A 15,713-nucleotide genomic window follows, 5' to 3' on the forward strand; every position below is an offset into this window, starting at 1 on the left:
TGCAAACACACTGTGGCATGGAGGGGGTTTCTCAGGCCTCTGCTGCACCTTGCCAGCCGGTACTGTAATTTGTGGAGTTGATAAAATTGTCTCTTTCCTCAGCTTGCAGGTAACAATCTTAGGAAGTCCAGCCAAAACAGGTTGTTGCATCTCAGCTGTGCACACAGTCCAGGTAGTCTTGCAGCCACTGGCACTCAGCAGTGCTAACTGCTGTGTCCTCTCAAACATAGCAAGGGAATCATCCTGCAGTAAGCAGCTTGCTGGACTGACTACATAGTTACATAGTAGGTTATGTTGAAAAAAGACATAACTCCATCAAGTTCAACCACTAGGGAAATAGAGATATCCCAGATATAAAGCCCTATAAGACATAGTTGGTCCAGAGGAAGGCAATAAAAAACCATGGTACAATTTGCTTCAACAGTGGAAAAAAGTCCTTCCTGATTCTACGAGGCAATCGGATGTTCCCTGGATCAACAGTAACTGTTATTTTTACTTTAAAGCCTTAATACCCAGTTATATTCTGTTCTTCTAGAAAAACATCCAGCTTTTTCTTAAAGCAATCTATAGTAGTTACTAAAACTATTTCCTGAGGAAGCCGATTCTACATTTTCACAGACCTTACAGTGAAGAATCCCTTCCTTATCCAGAGCCTAAACTTCTTTTTCTCCTGACGCAGAGTGCCCTCTTGTTCTTTGTAATGATCTCAAAGTGAATAATGAGGAAGAGAGTTTTCTATATGGACGATTTATATATTTATACAGGGTGATCATATCCCCCTAAATGTCTCTTCTCAAGGAAGAATAAATTCAGTTCAGCTAATCTCTCCTCATAGCTGAGCTCCTCCATTCCTTTTATTAGTTTAGTTGCCCTTCTCTGCACTCTCTCTAATTCCACAATTTCCTTTTTGTGAACCAGTGCGCAAAACTGGACTGCATATTCCAAATGTTGTCTGACCAATGCTTTGTACAGGGGCATGATAATGTCTCCATCTCTGCAGTCTATTGCTCTTTTAATACATGAAAGTAGGTTGCTATGCGTAACTGCTGTAGATCCTTGCCTTCTAGAAAGTTACTTGGACATCTCTGACAGCATTTCGGCCTGGGCTTCAGTGGTCTCCCACAAGGCCACAGCTTACAATGCAGTGAACTCTCTGAAGGCCGCCACTTGTATCTCTGTGGTCTGTTGCTGAGTGGCCATACTCTGCTCCATTTTTACAGTGACCATGGCTAGCTGCCTCACCAAGTCCTCCATAGTGAACAGGATTCTGGCCCTTTAAATGTCACTTCATTAACTGGAAAAAACGTTTTCCACTACAGTGCCTGCTCGCATCCAAGTACCAGTTGGGATATTAGCTGGATCAGCTCATCGCAAGACACTGTAGTGCTTCAGAAGTCCATTCATTTAGGTATTTTCCAGTCAGCATAACAAAACATAAAATGGCCATTAGAACAAAAAAATAGCCTAATTCAGCTTTAAGTCTCACATGTAAGTAAATAAAGTCCTGCCGCTCAAGCAGCTTCTCCAGGATTGGGTCGGGTACTCTGTTGCCATTTTAAAGTCTGTAGTGGCACAGTATGGGCTGCCCAGTTCTGCTCCCACCAGCATTACAGTTTGTTGTAGTGGACCTGCTTTGATCAGCAGAGACGGAAAAAAATTGAGATAATCCTTCCGCTATATATGGGTAAAAATACAGGCTCCATTTTTCTTGCACCAGTTCTATACTTAGTTTTAAAAGGTAAACAAATGTACAAAGAGCACTCGACTACCACATGCTCTTCATCCATATCACCTGATATTTTTCTAAAAATATTATGTCTCAAAGTTATGGTTTAGTTGGAACCTGCCAGCTGACATATTGCTTGGAAGCAGTGAAAAAAGTGTAGAGACAAAAGGAACAAATCTTTTATATGGTTGTGTAAAACGTGCCAACCAGCAATATAGCTTGTGTGGCAATTTGTGTGCTGACACATGAAACACCTTGTCATCCATGGTAAACTCACTTTATTTCCCCCCTTGTCAATTTTAGCCTCCTCTGTAGAAAAAAATAATAAACAGCCCTTTCAAAAGCAAGGGGAAGGAGGGCTCCAGCACAAAACAATACACCAAACCCTATATCAGTGGAAGGCGGAGGTGCTTCTTTATCCACACAATTCAATTATCCTGAATATCCTAAAGGAAGGTAACTGGAATTACTGAACAGACCCCCAAAGTTTTTGTAACACAACAATCCCATTGGAAGAGGGTCTTGCTCCGGTAGTGATTGAGTATGTTATAGGAGCTATAACATCTGTGCTTCTGGGAAGGATGGACACCTGTTATCATGTATTCCTGCAGAGGAAGCCATCAGGGTTATTCAGACTTTATAAATCTATAGAAATAGGTACAGAAGGTTGAGAATAAGGAGTATATGCACTGTTCATAATCTAATAATACCATACTGCTGGCCATATTATATATGGAATACAGACAAATAGGAATGTTGTGATCAAGAAAAATATACTTTGGGATGGCAAATAACATCTTTTAAACAATTATGTTGTAGGACGTGCAAATTGTGCACATGCATGTTTAGTTTTGTAATATATTAATATATATCTCTCCCACTTTACTGGATTATATACTTTTTTTTATTTAATAAAAACACTTAACTGGTCATGTTTTAAAAATTACTTTCTTTATGATCCACAAAATGAGGATATGGCAGGGGTGTATTATCTGGCTACATACTGTAACAAGATGGAAGTATTTTTGGGACTACAAGTGTCAGGAAGTGTTAAAAAAGGGCACAAAACATTCCAGCCCTGATTAATTAAAAGTTAACATTAATCTTTAGAATGTAGAATGGTCTATCTAATAGGACTATCGAAGAAGGCTTCAAAACTCCTAGCATCAAGACTGCGTGAGAAAAACGTACTTGAAAAAAGAACAAAGGTATAGTACTTTTGCACCAGATAAATTGCATTTCTGCAGTAATTTAGAACTGACAGTGGCTTTCTGTATTGCCATAGCATACGTGGTTTAATAGAGGAATTGGGAATCCCAAACTATAATAACTGAATTGCGACTATTCATCGATAGTTCAAAGCAGTGTGTTCCCTTCACAATATATTTGGGTCAGTCCCAACTGGCCATTCAGTTCCTCTTTGTGAAGAATATGCAGACATAAAGAGAGTAATTGAGTTGTTACAATATCACCAACACAATTGGGTCATCTGTGTTGACCTTGATATGGTATGCTTCCTACTTGGTCAGCAACGCGGTTACACCAAGTATCCTTGTTATCTGTGCATGTGGGACAGCAGAGCCCATGACAGGCATTGGGTGGAAAGGAATTGGCTTCCAAGATCTGCCCTAAAACCAGGTTATCCAAACATTCTATATGAGTCACTTGTTGATAGAAAGAATATTATATTCCTTCCGCTGCACATGAAACTGGGTCTGATGAAGCAGTTCCTTAAAGCTTTGACAACTGAAGGAGACGGTTTCAAGTACCTCATTTTGGCATTTCCTCGCCTGTCATTTGAAAAAATAAAGGCCGGTGTGTTTGATCGTCCACAGATTCGGCAGCTCATCAAATATGAACATTTCATCAGGACAATCCCGTCAGAAGTCGAAAAAAAATGCTTGGTTATCATTCAAAGCCCTTGTCAAGGACTTTCTTCGAAACACAGGAGCAAATAATTACACAGAGATTGTCCAGAAACTCTTGGAGAGCTACAAAATGCTTGGTTGCAATATGGGCATCAAGGTGCATTTTCTGCATAGCCAGCCTTCTAACCGTGAAAACCGTGGTGCAGTCAGTGATGAGCAAGGTGAATGGGATGTACATATGATGGCTGACTATTGTTGGAGCATCTGGCGGGATTGTCCTAAAACCAGGTGATCCAAACATTCTACATGAGTCACTTGTCACTGAACACTCCAGGAAAAGCTATAAGCGTAAATTTTTTACCTTAACCTGTTACCTGATTAATTTTCAAATGTTTTACTGTGAAAAAAAATGTCATAGAGTAACAATAAATCTTTTGTATGAACGAAAGCAATTTAAATAAACAGTACATTGATGGTAATATTTCATTATTTTTTCATTGTATCTATTTGTATGTTTTTTGACAAAAATGGAGGGTACCTTGTATCGTTTTAACTGGATGCGGTAGCAAAAAACTGGGGTCATTTCTGGATTCACCACCTAAAAATTAGTAAAAAACAAGAGTAGGATCATACTCAACCATAAATACATTCCCCAGTGTTAAGCTTGCAACTTTAAGTCTCATTTTTGTTATTTCCTGAAGAAGTGGTCAAAGTATCTGTAAAACATGTTGAAATAAATTTGTATAAGGAGATCACACACAAAATTAATATGTGTCTGTGATTGCTGTTATTATGATTGCTATCATGTTATTGGGTCATATTGTAATCTATTGTAATCTAGTTTCAAATTTTTTTTGCATATAACACTTCCCCGACATTGTAACAATGTTGTGTACACTTCAATGCTTAAAAGACCTATGAATTATTTTGAAGATACATATGTATATGTTGGAATGTGGTATCACTTTTTAAAAATTAATGGGGAATCAGTTAGCTGAATATCATATAAATAGGTAAAAATGTTCTTAGCCTAAAAAAGCTGTAACTGACAAATTTAAGAACTGGTGAACTGCAACATATTGCATTTTTGTTTTTAGGCTTAGATACACACAGAGCAGATCTTCCTGCAAGGAGAAATCACTTGAAATTTGATCTTCTGAAGCTTTCAACACCCGCAGGCAGTATTGGTTGATGATGTAATGTTCCCTCTCATTATCAGTATACAGCTTTAATACATAAGTGTTGGAGAAACGAAACCACCAACTTCTTCTTAACTGCACTAGGTAAGCACATTTGCTGTTCTGTATGCAGAATATTTAGGAAAACAGCCATTAGTCTACATGTTTTCTGCAGTAAGCTGCAGATGTTAAGAATCTGTATTTGTTGTATTTTAAAAGCAGTACAATGGAAAACATAGCATGATAAAAACAAAGCACCAAGGGATTTTGGTGTAATAAATCTTCATAGGCAGTTGAACTAGTAGTGTAGTAGGTCTGTGCCCTTTTCCCACATACTATAATACTGTAGTTAAAGGCGCGGCTCTCCTATGTCAGAAAGTTTGAAGCGTTTTACTACAGGAAAATACATTTCACATGCAGAAATAGTTAATTTAGGTAAAGTCTGCTCATATCACTATGATTAGGTTCAATGTTTTTTTTTTGCACAATAACTCAAATTAAACAACTTAATTACATTTTTTAGTTCATAAACAATCATGTTACATACATTTATTTGTACTTGCTAAGGTACCACAACGTGTATGCTAAAAACTGTCTGACTTTCCTGTATATTAGAATAGTTGTTGTTCCTGTTGCATTTTAAAATCTAATACGACAATTAAAAAACCTGTTTATGGTGGTAAAGTGAGTATTTAAATAATCTGGAGAGGGTCTAGCATATTTTAAAGAGGAATTAAACTCAAAATTCCTCAGAACACAAAATTCACACTTACCTTCAATTCTGCAGGGCAGTCTGATCCATCTGGAGGTCTCTTCCATTGGGTCCCACCTCGTCCTGGCATCTGTCTTCGGGCGCCGCCATTTTCGCCTCTTTTTCCTGGTTCTTCTTTCTACGTCACTCGACTCAGGTGCGAGATTGGGTGACGTAGGTTGAAAAAAAACTTGCATATCTCACTGCGCATGCATGAGATAAGCAACTTTTCCCCTTGTCATGAAAAGGCTCCTTCTGTGCATGCCTGAGATGCTCGGCATGAGCAGGAGGAGCACCCAAGAGCCTCCTGGGATGCGTGATGTAGGTCTCATTCATTCAAAATTAGGGGGTGGTGCTGCACTAGTTTTAGAAAAAAAAAATGGTTCTTGCACTTCTTGCACAAAAAAATAAAACAGAATTTTTACTTTACATTAAAGGATTGTCTACCCTTTTATGTAAAGTGAAATTTCTGAGTTTAGGTACGCTTTAGGTACAGTACAAAAACTGCCAGCTAGGATCATCCTGTCTATTGAAAGAAACAATGATACTGAGATAAGTGAGCAAAATAGACATTCAGAACTATTTCAGTCATTATGACTGATAGAGGATGTTAACTATTACTAGCAATTTTTTTAAATTTTTTTTTAATTGAAGGTCATAGATATATTTTTTTCCTCCTTATTGGCAGTCCCAGAGAGATTTCTTTACTTACTATATTTCACTTGTTCTTGTTTAGTTGACATCTATCTTCACAATTTTTGAGAAGCATCCTGAAAAAAATAAAGTACAGTGAATTCATTATGAACTCTAATACAGTGACATTTATTCCTGCTCTGAGAAAGGATGAAAAGTACCATGTCTTTATCAGCTACAGCAATGGAGACTCTATCTGGGTATCTGGACTCATCCATAAACTGGAATCTGCACTTCCTGGCCTGAAGATTTGCTTTCATGAAAGGGACTTTGTCCCAGGGAAGACCATTATAGATAATATGGTTGAGTGTATCCAGAGCAGCCAGAAGATTGTGTTGGTACTGAGCCCAGAATTTGTACGAAGTCGTTGGTGTCTGTTTGAAGCCAACCTGTCCATGTTTCAGGACTGCATGCTGCAAAAGGGTATTGTTCCCATTATGCTAAAGCCATGTCCAATACCTCTCAATATCAGTCATTTAACTTACCTAGAAGCCGACGATGAGCAATTTTTTAGGAAACTTTGCAACGTTCTTCTGAGCAATAATAGCCAGCTGACTCATTCAAATTTAATCCATTATCAACCATCATTTTTGTACAATGGAAAGAATCTCCATACCTTGCTTGCTCTCAATGATAATGGTGAAAGTTGGCAACCTGGTTTTTTTTCTAGTTCTGTTCCTGATTCACTTAGAGTTGTCTTTGATGATGTCAGCATTTTTAAAGAAGCTGTTGAGATGATTAATGCTACTACTCCTTGCAAATCTATTTTACGTTTGAAAGCTGTACAAGCTGTGCTCGGTGTTTTTTTAATCTTATTGTCTGTCTCTTCGTTTGCTTTTTGTGTTTTTTATTTTTTAGACAGTCGTTTTTCTTTTAACCTTTTATCATTTTTGCCAGTTTTATTGGCTGGTTTGTTGCTTATGCCAACTCTATTTGTTAAATTAGCACGTTGGAAATTGAGACAGGGTAAGCTAATAATCAGAGAAATGGTAAAAAATACTGGTCAAGCAAACCTCATCTTAAGTAAAAATTCTGTTCTGGCTGGTTGCTTATCTAGAGTCCAGTTGTACTTTGTCTATGTATCTGTATATCAGTGCATGGAGACATTTTATACCACGTTTGGTCACAATAGCAAACTAGCCACAAACATGTGGGAGAAAGCCATAATCATTTATTCTTCTGATTATGCTTGCTGTTTGGCTCGGAAACATTTTCCCTTCAACTGCTTGGATTTCCCTAGACATATGGAAGATGGGATCTGCTTCTGCCAGTATGTATCTGCCCAGTTAAATATGGAAACATTTCAGCTGTAGGTTCTTAATTCTAGTATGTTTATATATAACAATATAGAAGTGTCAGAACTATCATTTTGTAAAATTATTGACAAAGATACATGGAACTTTATTGTTACGTTTCGGATTACAGTTTCATTTTAATGGCAGTGTAGGCTTTTTAGAGAAATGGACCGTCCTCTTGTACATTCTGCGTTTAGCACTCCTGACCTCAGCAATACAAGTTATGTGCTCCTTGACTCTACATTATATACTCTGCATGCTGGGACTTACATGGCATACTGCTGACCAGGGGTGGATTACCCATCAAGCAAAATAGGCACGTGCTTAGGGCATCAAGGGAAGGGGGCAGCACAAAACTTTTCCATAGCCGAATTTACCATGGTCCATGGGCCATATGGTGCAATACTGCAAATGGTGCAGCTGAACCAGGATCTGCAAAAGGGGTCCCCCACATTACGTGAAAAAATTACATACAGATTTAACAATAACAACAAGAGCACTCAGGGAGTGCAGAAAAATTATTGTAGAAGACGATACTGAGTGTGCTTTTCTAAATGTAGACATTGGCTTTAGTAAATTTTTTAACATTAAAGGTCACAAATTGCTCAGAGTGTTGATGTATGTTAAAAATCCCATCAGAACAACTATGCAAAAAGGCAGGCTGGATGCCTTATCTCCATTAAGTATAGAAGCAGATGTGTTACATAAGATTAGTCTTAAGGATCTGATCAAAGACTGCAAATAAAAAAAGTAGAAGAAAACTTTTCAAATATAAATAAAGTGGAAGTATACATAAATAAACATTTTCCATCTTACTGTATGTTTTGTTTAATTTCGATAAATAAAAATTTATTTTATGGTTTATTATTGTTTATATTTTGAAAAACATGAATATGGGGCACCAAAATCAAAGTGCTTAGGCTGAGGGGCTTAATCTGGCCCTGTTGTGCTGACCACTTCACGCTAAGTGCATTATATACTCATGAAGATCTTTTTTTAACATATATTTTCTTTTTAAATAGTTTGTTGAGATTTGTACATATTATTTACATTCCTGCTTTTAGCACAGTAATGTTGTGGCTAAAAGGGCTGTGGCTTGTTTGTGTCATGTAGGTTAGTAGGCTCAGGTTTGATTTAGCTATGCCCAATAAATTCCTTCCAGTATACCAAACCAATTTGGTTATTTATATGCCTCCTCTAAGTGCCCTCAGATTCAGACCTTTCACATTTATAACAATGTCCAAGTAATGCACCTATAACACTAGCAAATGTTACCATTCTTAAAGGAATAGGAAAAAAATAAAGCTACATTTTTTGGGAAAGATGGAAAATATTTTTTGTTCCTCTAAATGTCATATATGTCACTGGGGAACACATTTTTTGTTGAGTTGGATCTTATTCTTTTTTTTTACTAATTTTGGGGTGGTTATTCCGGAAATGTTCCCGAGTTTTTTGCCATTACATCCAGTTTTTACGATACAGGGTACCTCCATTTTTGTCAAAAACATACAAATATAACATACCGTATTTTCCGGTGTATAAGGCGACTGGGCGTATAAGACGACCCCCCACTCTAACCAATCATTTGGGGGTCGTGTTATATGCCCAGTATTGTACTGTTCCTTCTGCCTGTCAGATCTCACTATTGTGAGAGAACTGAGAGGCAGAAAGAACTGTACACTACTAGTTCTTAGTAATGAATGGGCACGTTCCTTTAATGAATGGGCGTGTTCCAGTGAAGAGCCAATCCAGGCTCTCGACTGGAGAGCCAATCCAGGCTCACGTCCCGCTTTTCAGCTTACACGAGTCCTGCTGTGAAGCAACGCGAGCCTGCCCAGGAGGACTCGTGTAAGCTGAAAAGCAGGAAGACAGAAGGAGGCACAGGAGGACTCGCAGGGACGCCAGACCAGAGAGGGGACTCTCGGGGACACCGGACGCTGCAGGTAAGTACTGGTACCCGGCGTACAAGACGACCCCTGACTTTGTCATAGATTTTTCGGGGTTAAAAAGTCGTCTTGTACGCCCGAAAATACGGTACAATGAAATATTAACTTGAATGTACTGATTATTTAAAATTGTATTGTTCATACAAAGGATTTATTGTTACTCTATGACTTTTTTTTACGGTAAAACATTTGAAAATGAATCAGGTAAGCGGTTAAGGTAAAAATGTATGCTTATAGCTTTTCCTGGTTGTGTACAGTGTTAGGACAATTCTGCCATAAGCTCCAACAATTTTTTCAAATGACAGGCTAGGAAATGCCAAATCGAGGTACTTGAAACAGTCTCCTTCAGTTGGCAAAGCTTTAACTAACTGCTTCATTAGACCCAGTTTCATGTGCAGAGGCGGGAATTAGGTATGAGCGAGCAAGATTTTTAAATTCGATCTTGCGGCGAATCAGTCCTTTCTCGACTACCGAACATGTAATTGCTGAGATGTGATTCGCCATGAGGTTGTGTTCTTGACGAACAAAGGAAAAAGCGGGGGGCGGTAAAAGTGAGAAATTTTGGCAGGAATCGCAGCTGGGACTGAATCATTTGCTCCCAGGATGCACAGCAAGGCCCAGCAGCCAATTAGGAGAGATCAGAGCACAGGCATATATATCCAGGTAAGGAGGGAGGGGTTAGTCACTCCATCTTGTGTTCTGTGTATAGGATAGACACAGGGAGAGACAAGTGGTGTGACAGGGACAGTGTTGGAGCCTCTTAGTTCATTGTTAGCTGCATGGCTTAGTGTTTTTTAGGGCATTTACTTTTACACGAGCTACAGGCTAGTCAGTTTTGGTAAATTGTCAGCAGTCAGCATATTTAGTGCAAGTTATATTGTATAATAGTGAAGACACTTTTAGTCATCTTTTTTTTACACTGTACCTTTACTAAAGCTAAATAAAATCAATTGCAGTTCCTATTTACCAAAGAAGACTGTTTTGTACAGTTACATTTCTGGCCTACTTTAAAATAAATATAGATATTTTAGTGTTTGATACCTGTTCCTATTTACCAAAGAAGACCCTTTGGTACAGTTAAATTTCTGTCCTACTGTAAAATAAATACAGATATTTTACTGTTTGATACCTGTTCCTAATTACCAAAATAGGCCGAATAGTCCAGTGAAATTTCTGGCCTACTGTAAAATAAATACAGATATTTCAGTGTTTGATACCTGTTCCTATTTACCAAAGAAACTGTTTGGTAAAGGTGCATTTTTGCCTGAAGAAGTAAAAGATGAGGGGTAGACCCAGGAGAAGGTGTGGTGTTGGGCAACCTGCCGCATCTGGCAGGGGGCATACTCCTCGGGAGTCCGCCACTGTAGTACAGCAGCAGCAGCAAACTGTTGGAGGCAGCAGCACAAGTTTTCAAACAGGCCTGAAATGTGTGCGGAGCATCAGTACGCTGGTAGATGTATTGAGAGGGTGTAATACAATCATACAGCCATGTCATGTGGAGAGGATTGTGGACTGGGTCTCGGGGGTCTTAAGTGCAGCAGGCACTTCTGCAGCAGCAGCAGGCACCAGCACAGCCGTGACAGGAGCAAACACAGATATTAGCGTGGCTAATGTGCCTGTACCTCCCGATGACTCTCCCATGTTGTTTGACGAACAGCCTGAGGATCTATCAGTTCGAATTTCAGAGCAGGCGGCAGACTTTGAGACCCTTGGGGAGTGTGGTCAGGACTTGATGGGTCAGGGTTCTGGATCAATGGCTGCATTTGCAGAGGTTGGCTTAGATGAAAATGAGGATGATGTTGACCCTGATGTCACCTGGGAACCACTGGTGTGTGTAAGGGCTAGCAGCAGTTCCGAAGCAGACGTAGAGAAAAAGGCAGCAGCAGCAACAGACTGGGGATGGAAGGGGTCACAAATCTGCTTCATGTGAGTCCCAAAGATGAGACTGACAAGTGGGCACAAGCAGGGGAACAGTCAGAGACGATGTGACCGTGGAGGAGGTGGAGCTTGAGCAGACGCAGAGCACCCAGCAGATGCAGAGGCAGGTAAAGAAAAAGAGAAGCAGAGTGGTTGCACGCACCTCTCCAGTGTGGTCCTTTTTCACGCTGAAAGACGATGACGAGTGCATAGCAATCTGAGGCAATCGGATGTTCCCTGGATCAACAGTCACTGTTTTTTTTACTTTAAAGCCTTCATACCCAGTTATATTCTGTGCTTAAAAAAAACATCTAGCTTTTTCTTAAAGCGATCTATAGTAGTTGCTGAAACTAATTCCTGAGGGAGACGATTCCACTATTTCACAGACCTTACAGTGAAGAATCCCTTCCTTATCCGCAGCTTAAACTTCTTTTCCTCCAGACACAAAGAGTGCCCTCTTGTTCTTTGTAATGATCTCAAAGTGAAGAATGGGGAACAGAGTTCTCTATATGACCCTTTATATATTTATACAGAGCGATCATATCCCCCCTTAAATGTCTCTTCTTAAGGGTTAATAGATTCAGTTCAGCTAATCTCTCCTCATAGCTAAGCTCCTCCATTCCTTTTATTCATTTATTTGCCCTTCTCTGCACTGTCTCCAATTCCACAATGTACTTTTTGTAAACTGGTGACCAAAACTGGACTGGATATTCCAGATGTGGTCTGATCCAATGCTTTGTACAGGGGCAGGATAATGTCTCCATCTCTGCAGTCTATTCCTCTTTTATTACAAGAAAGTACTTTGCTAGCTTTAGATATTGCAGCTTGGCATTGCATGCTGTTATTAAGTCTATTATTATTACACAGTATTTATATAGCACCATCATTTTACACAGTGCTGTACAAAGTCCATAGTCGTGTCACTAACTGTCCCTCAGAGGAGCTCACAATCTAATGTCCCTACTGTAGTCATATGTCATTAATGTAGTCTAAGGTCAATTTTAGAGGGAAGCCAATTAACCTAACTGCACGTTTTGGGATGTGGGAGGAAACCGGAGTACCCGAAGGAAACCCACGCAGACATGGGGAGAACCTACAAACTCCATGCAGATAGTGTTCTGGCTGGGATTTGAACCTAGGACCTAGTGCTGCAAAGGCCGAAGTGCTAACCCCTGAGCCACCGTGCTGCCCTATGGTCTACCAGAACCCGCAGATCCTCTTCCATTTCTGACTCCCCCAAATGTATTCCCCCTAGACAGTATGAAGCATGCATGTTGTTAGCTCCCAAGTGCATAATTTTACATTTATCCATATTAAATGTCATTTGCCACTTGGCTGCCCAATCAAACAGTACATCCAGGTCTGCTTGTAGATTATAGACATCCTGTATTGACTTAATTCCATTACATAGTTTGGTGTCATCTGCAAACACAGAAATGGTACTTTTAATCCCAAACTCCATATCATTTATGAAGATGTTAAACAGTAAAAGTCCCAACACTGAACCCTGGGGTACACCACTAATAACCTTAGACCATTCAGAGTATGAATCATTAATTACAACTCTCTGGATGCCATCTTTAAGCCAGTTCTCTATCCATTTACAGATTGACTTTTCTAAACCTATCGACCCTAACTTGCATATTAACCGTCTGTGGGGTACAGTGTCAAATGCTTTAGCAAAGTCCAAGTACACTATATCAACTGCTATTCCACTGTCTACCTGTTAACTTACTTCCTCATAAAAAGAGAGTAAATTTGTTTGACAACTTCTGTCTTTCTTGAGGCCATGCTGACTATCACTTTTAATATTATTTTCTATCAGAAACTCCTCTATGTGGCTTTATTTAACTCTCTAAGACCTTTCCAACTATGGACCTAAAACGGGTCTGTAGTTACCTGGTAATGACTTTGCTCCCTTTTTGATGATAGGAACCACATTGCCCTTACGCCAATCCATCGGTACCTTGCCAGTGACTAAAGAGTCTCTAAAAATTAGAAATACCGGCTTTGAAATAACTGAGCTCAGCTATTTGAGGACACCTGGATGTATTCCATCAGGTCCTGGTGGTTTGTCAACCTTAATTTTTCCCAGCTGATTCTCAATCATATCAATTCCAAGCCATTGTCACTCATTTAAGGAAGTGACTTTGTTATTATGAAATTGGACTTGAGCTCTGCCATTTTGCTTTGTGTACACAGAGCTAAAAAAAAGTGTTTAGTAAATCCGCCTTTTCCTTATCCCCAGTTACCAACCTAGCGACATCCTTTAAGGGGCCTACATGCTCAGATCTAAACTTTTTGCTATTCATATATTTGAATTTTTTTTTAGGGTTTGCCTTACATTCCTTTGCAATCTGTCTTTCATTTTAAAGTTTTGCACATTTTATCTCCTTTTTACATCTTTTGTTATATTCTTTATAGGTTTCAAATGATGAAGGTAATCCTTCATTTTTATATTTTTGAAATGCCCTTTTCTTGTTCCTTATGGCTTTTTTAACATCAGCTATAAGCCACATAGGTTTTAATTTTAGCCTCTTAAACTTATTACCCATTGGAATATATTTTTCAGTTTGCTTTTGTAGACTTGAAACATTCCCATTTCTGTTCTGTGTTCTTTGAGGACAATATTGTTTCCCAGTCCACGTCACAGAGAGCCGCCCTTAATAATGGAAAATTAGCTTTCTTAAAATTTATTGTTTTTATCTTTCCTGTTTTTGCTTCCTGTTTACAGCTAACATTAAATGAAATCATATTATGGTCACTGCCACCCAGATTCTCTTTTATTTGCACAATTGTTATAAGCTCTGCATTGTTAGAAATAACTAGGTGCAGCAGAGTATCATTTCTAGTTGGAGCTTCTATAAACTGTACCATAAAATTTCTATTAAATTCACAAATGTCCTCCTTTTGCTGTTCCTGTAGTGTCATTACTCCAGTCAATGTCAGGGTAGTTGAAATCTCCCATGAATAAAACACTTCCACTTTTTGCTGCTTTTTCTATCTGTGCTAGTAGTTGATTATCTATTTCTTCCACTGGGGGGCCTATCACAGACTCCAATAATTAATTGTGTGTTATTTAACCCCACATGCAACTCCACCCATAATGCCTCAACCTCATCGCTTGTTCCCTCTGCAATTTCATCTTTCACATTCACTTTCAGATCACTTCTCACATACAGACAGACACCACCACCCTTTTGTTTTACTCTGTCTTTATGAAAACGAGTATACCCAGGAATATTGACAGCCCAATGATGCGAAGAACAAAGCCCTGCTTTGCCCACGTACTGAACCTGGTGGTGCAAAAGTTCCTCTGCATGTACCTAGGACTGGAGGACTTACTGAGTCAGGCTCGCTCCATATGCAGCCATGTCCGCTGATCCCCTACTGCCACCGTGGCGTTTAGCAAGATCCAGCACCAACAGAGGCTGCCACGGCATAGACTGATTTGTGACACTGTGACTAGATGGAACTGTATGAGCAAAAGCTAGCAATCCATCATTACTTGGTCAGCATAGTGCATGGAGGCAGCGGGGCCCTTGGTACAGCCACACAACCATGGCTGCAGATGGAGACAGTGTGCAAGGTACTTGCCCCTTTGAGCAGGCCACAAACGTGAGTTGGGAGCGGTCAGGCTAGAACAACATCATACTCATCATCTTTCTGCTTGATAATAACCTGTGTGGGTATGGGAGAGGAGGGGATGAAAGCGGGGAGGAGAATGCGGGGCCTAGGGTCTAGGCCAAGGCAGGGGGGATTTTCTGGATGCCTGGCGAAACCTGATGCAGCCACCTCAAACAAGTGAAGTAGGGGGGCATAATCATGGTGGGCGATTACGTTGGCTCTTTTCTGGCTGTTGGTGTTGACGACAGCAGTTATGAGGAGGATGTCTGTCCTGATAGTAGTGAGGCCATTAATTTTTGAGTCAACAGGCTTGAAATCTGCCCACAGTTGGCACAGTATGCCATCAAGGTTCTTTCGTGCCAGTGTTCTGTCCGAAAGAACCTTCAGTGCCGCTAGCAGGGTGGTCACGGAAACCTATCATGTCTGTCGCCGGAAAATGTCAATCGCCTCACCTTTTTGAAAATGAGCGAAAGGTGGGTTACTAACCACTATCTTACCCTCACTGCAGATGTCACTGATTTACTGACACAGGGACTCACTGTCCAACCAAGATGTCTCTGTGAACCCACACTGCTCCTGTGCTAAGTCTTTGGCTGGCAATCACCAACACCCTGTCAGGTAAGCCTGCCTCAGCTCAACTTTTCTGCTACCCTGTTTCCCCGATGATAAGACACTGTCTTATTTTTTTTGGAAGGCCAAAATATGCTCTAGG

Source organism: Pyxicephalus adspersus, chromosome 10 (genome assembly GCF_032062135.1).
Source record: "Pyxicephalus adspersus chromosome 10, UCB_Pads_2.0, whole genome shotgun sequence".
Classification (NCBI taxonomy): domain Eukaryota; kingdom Metazoa; phylum Chordata; class Amphibia; order Anura; family Pyxicephalidae; genus Pyxicephalus; species Pyxicephalus adspersus.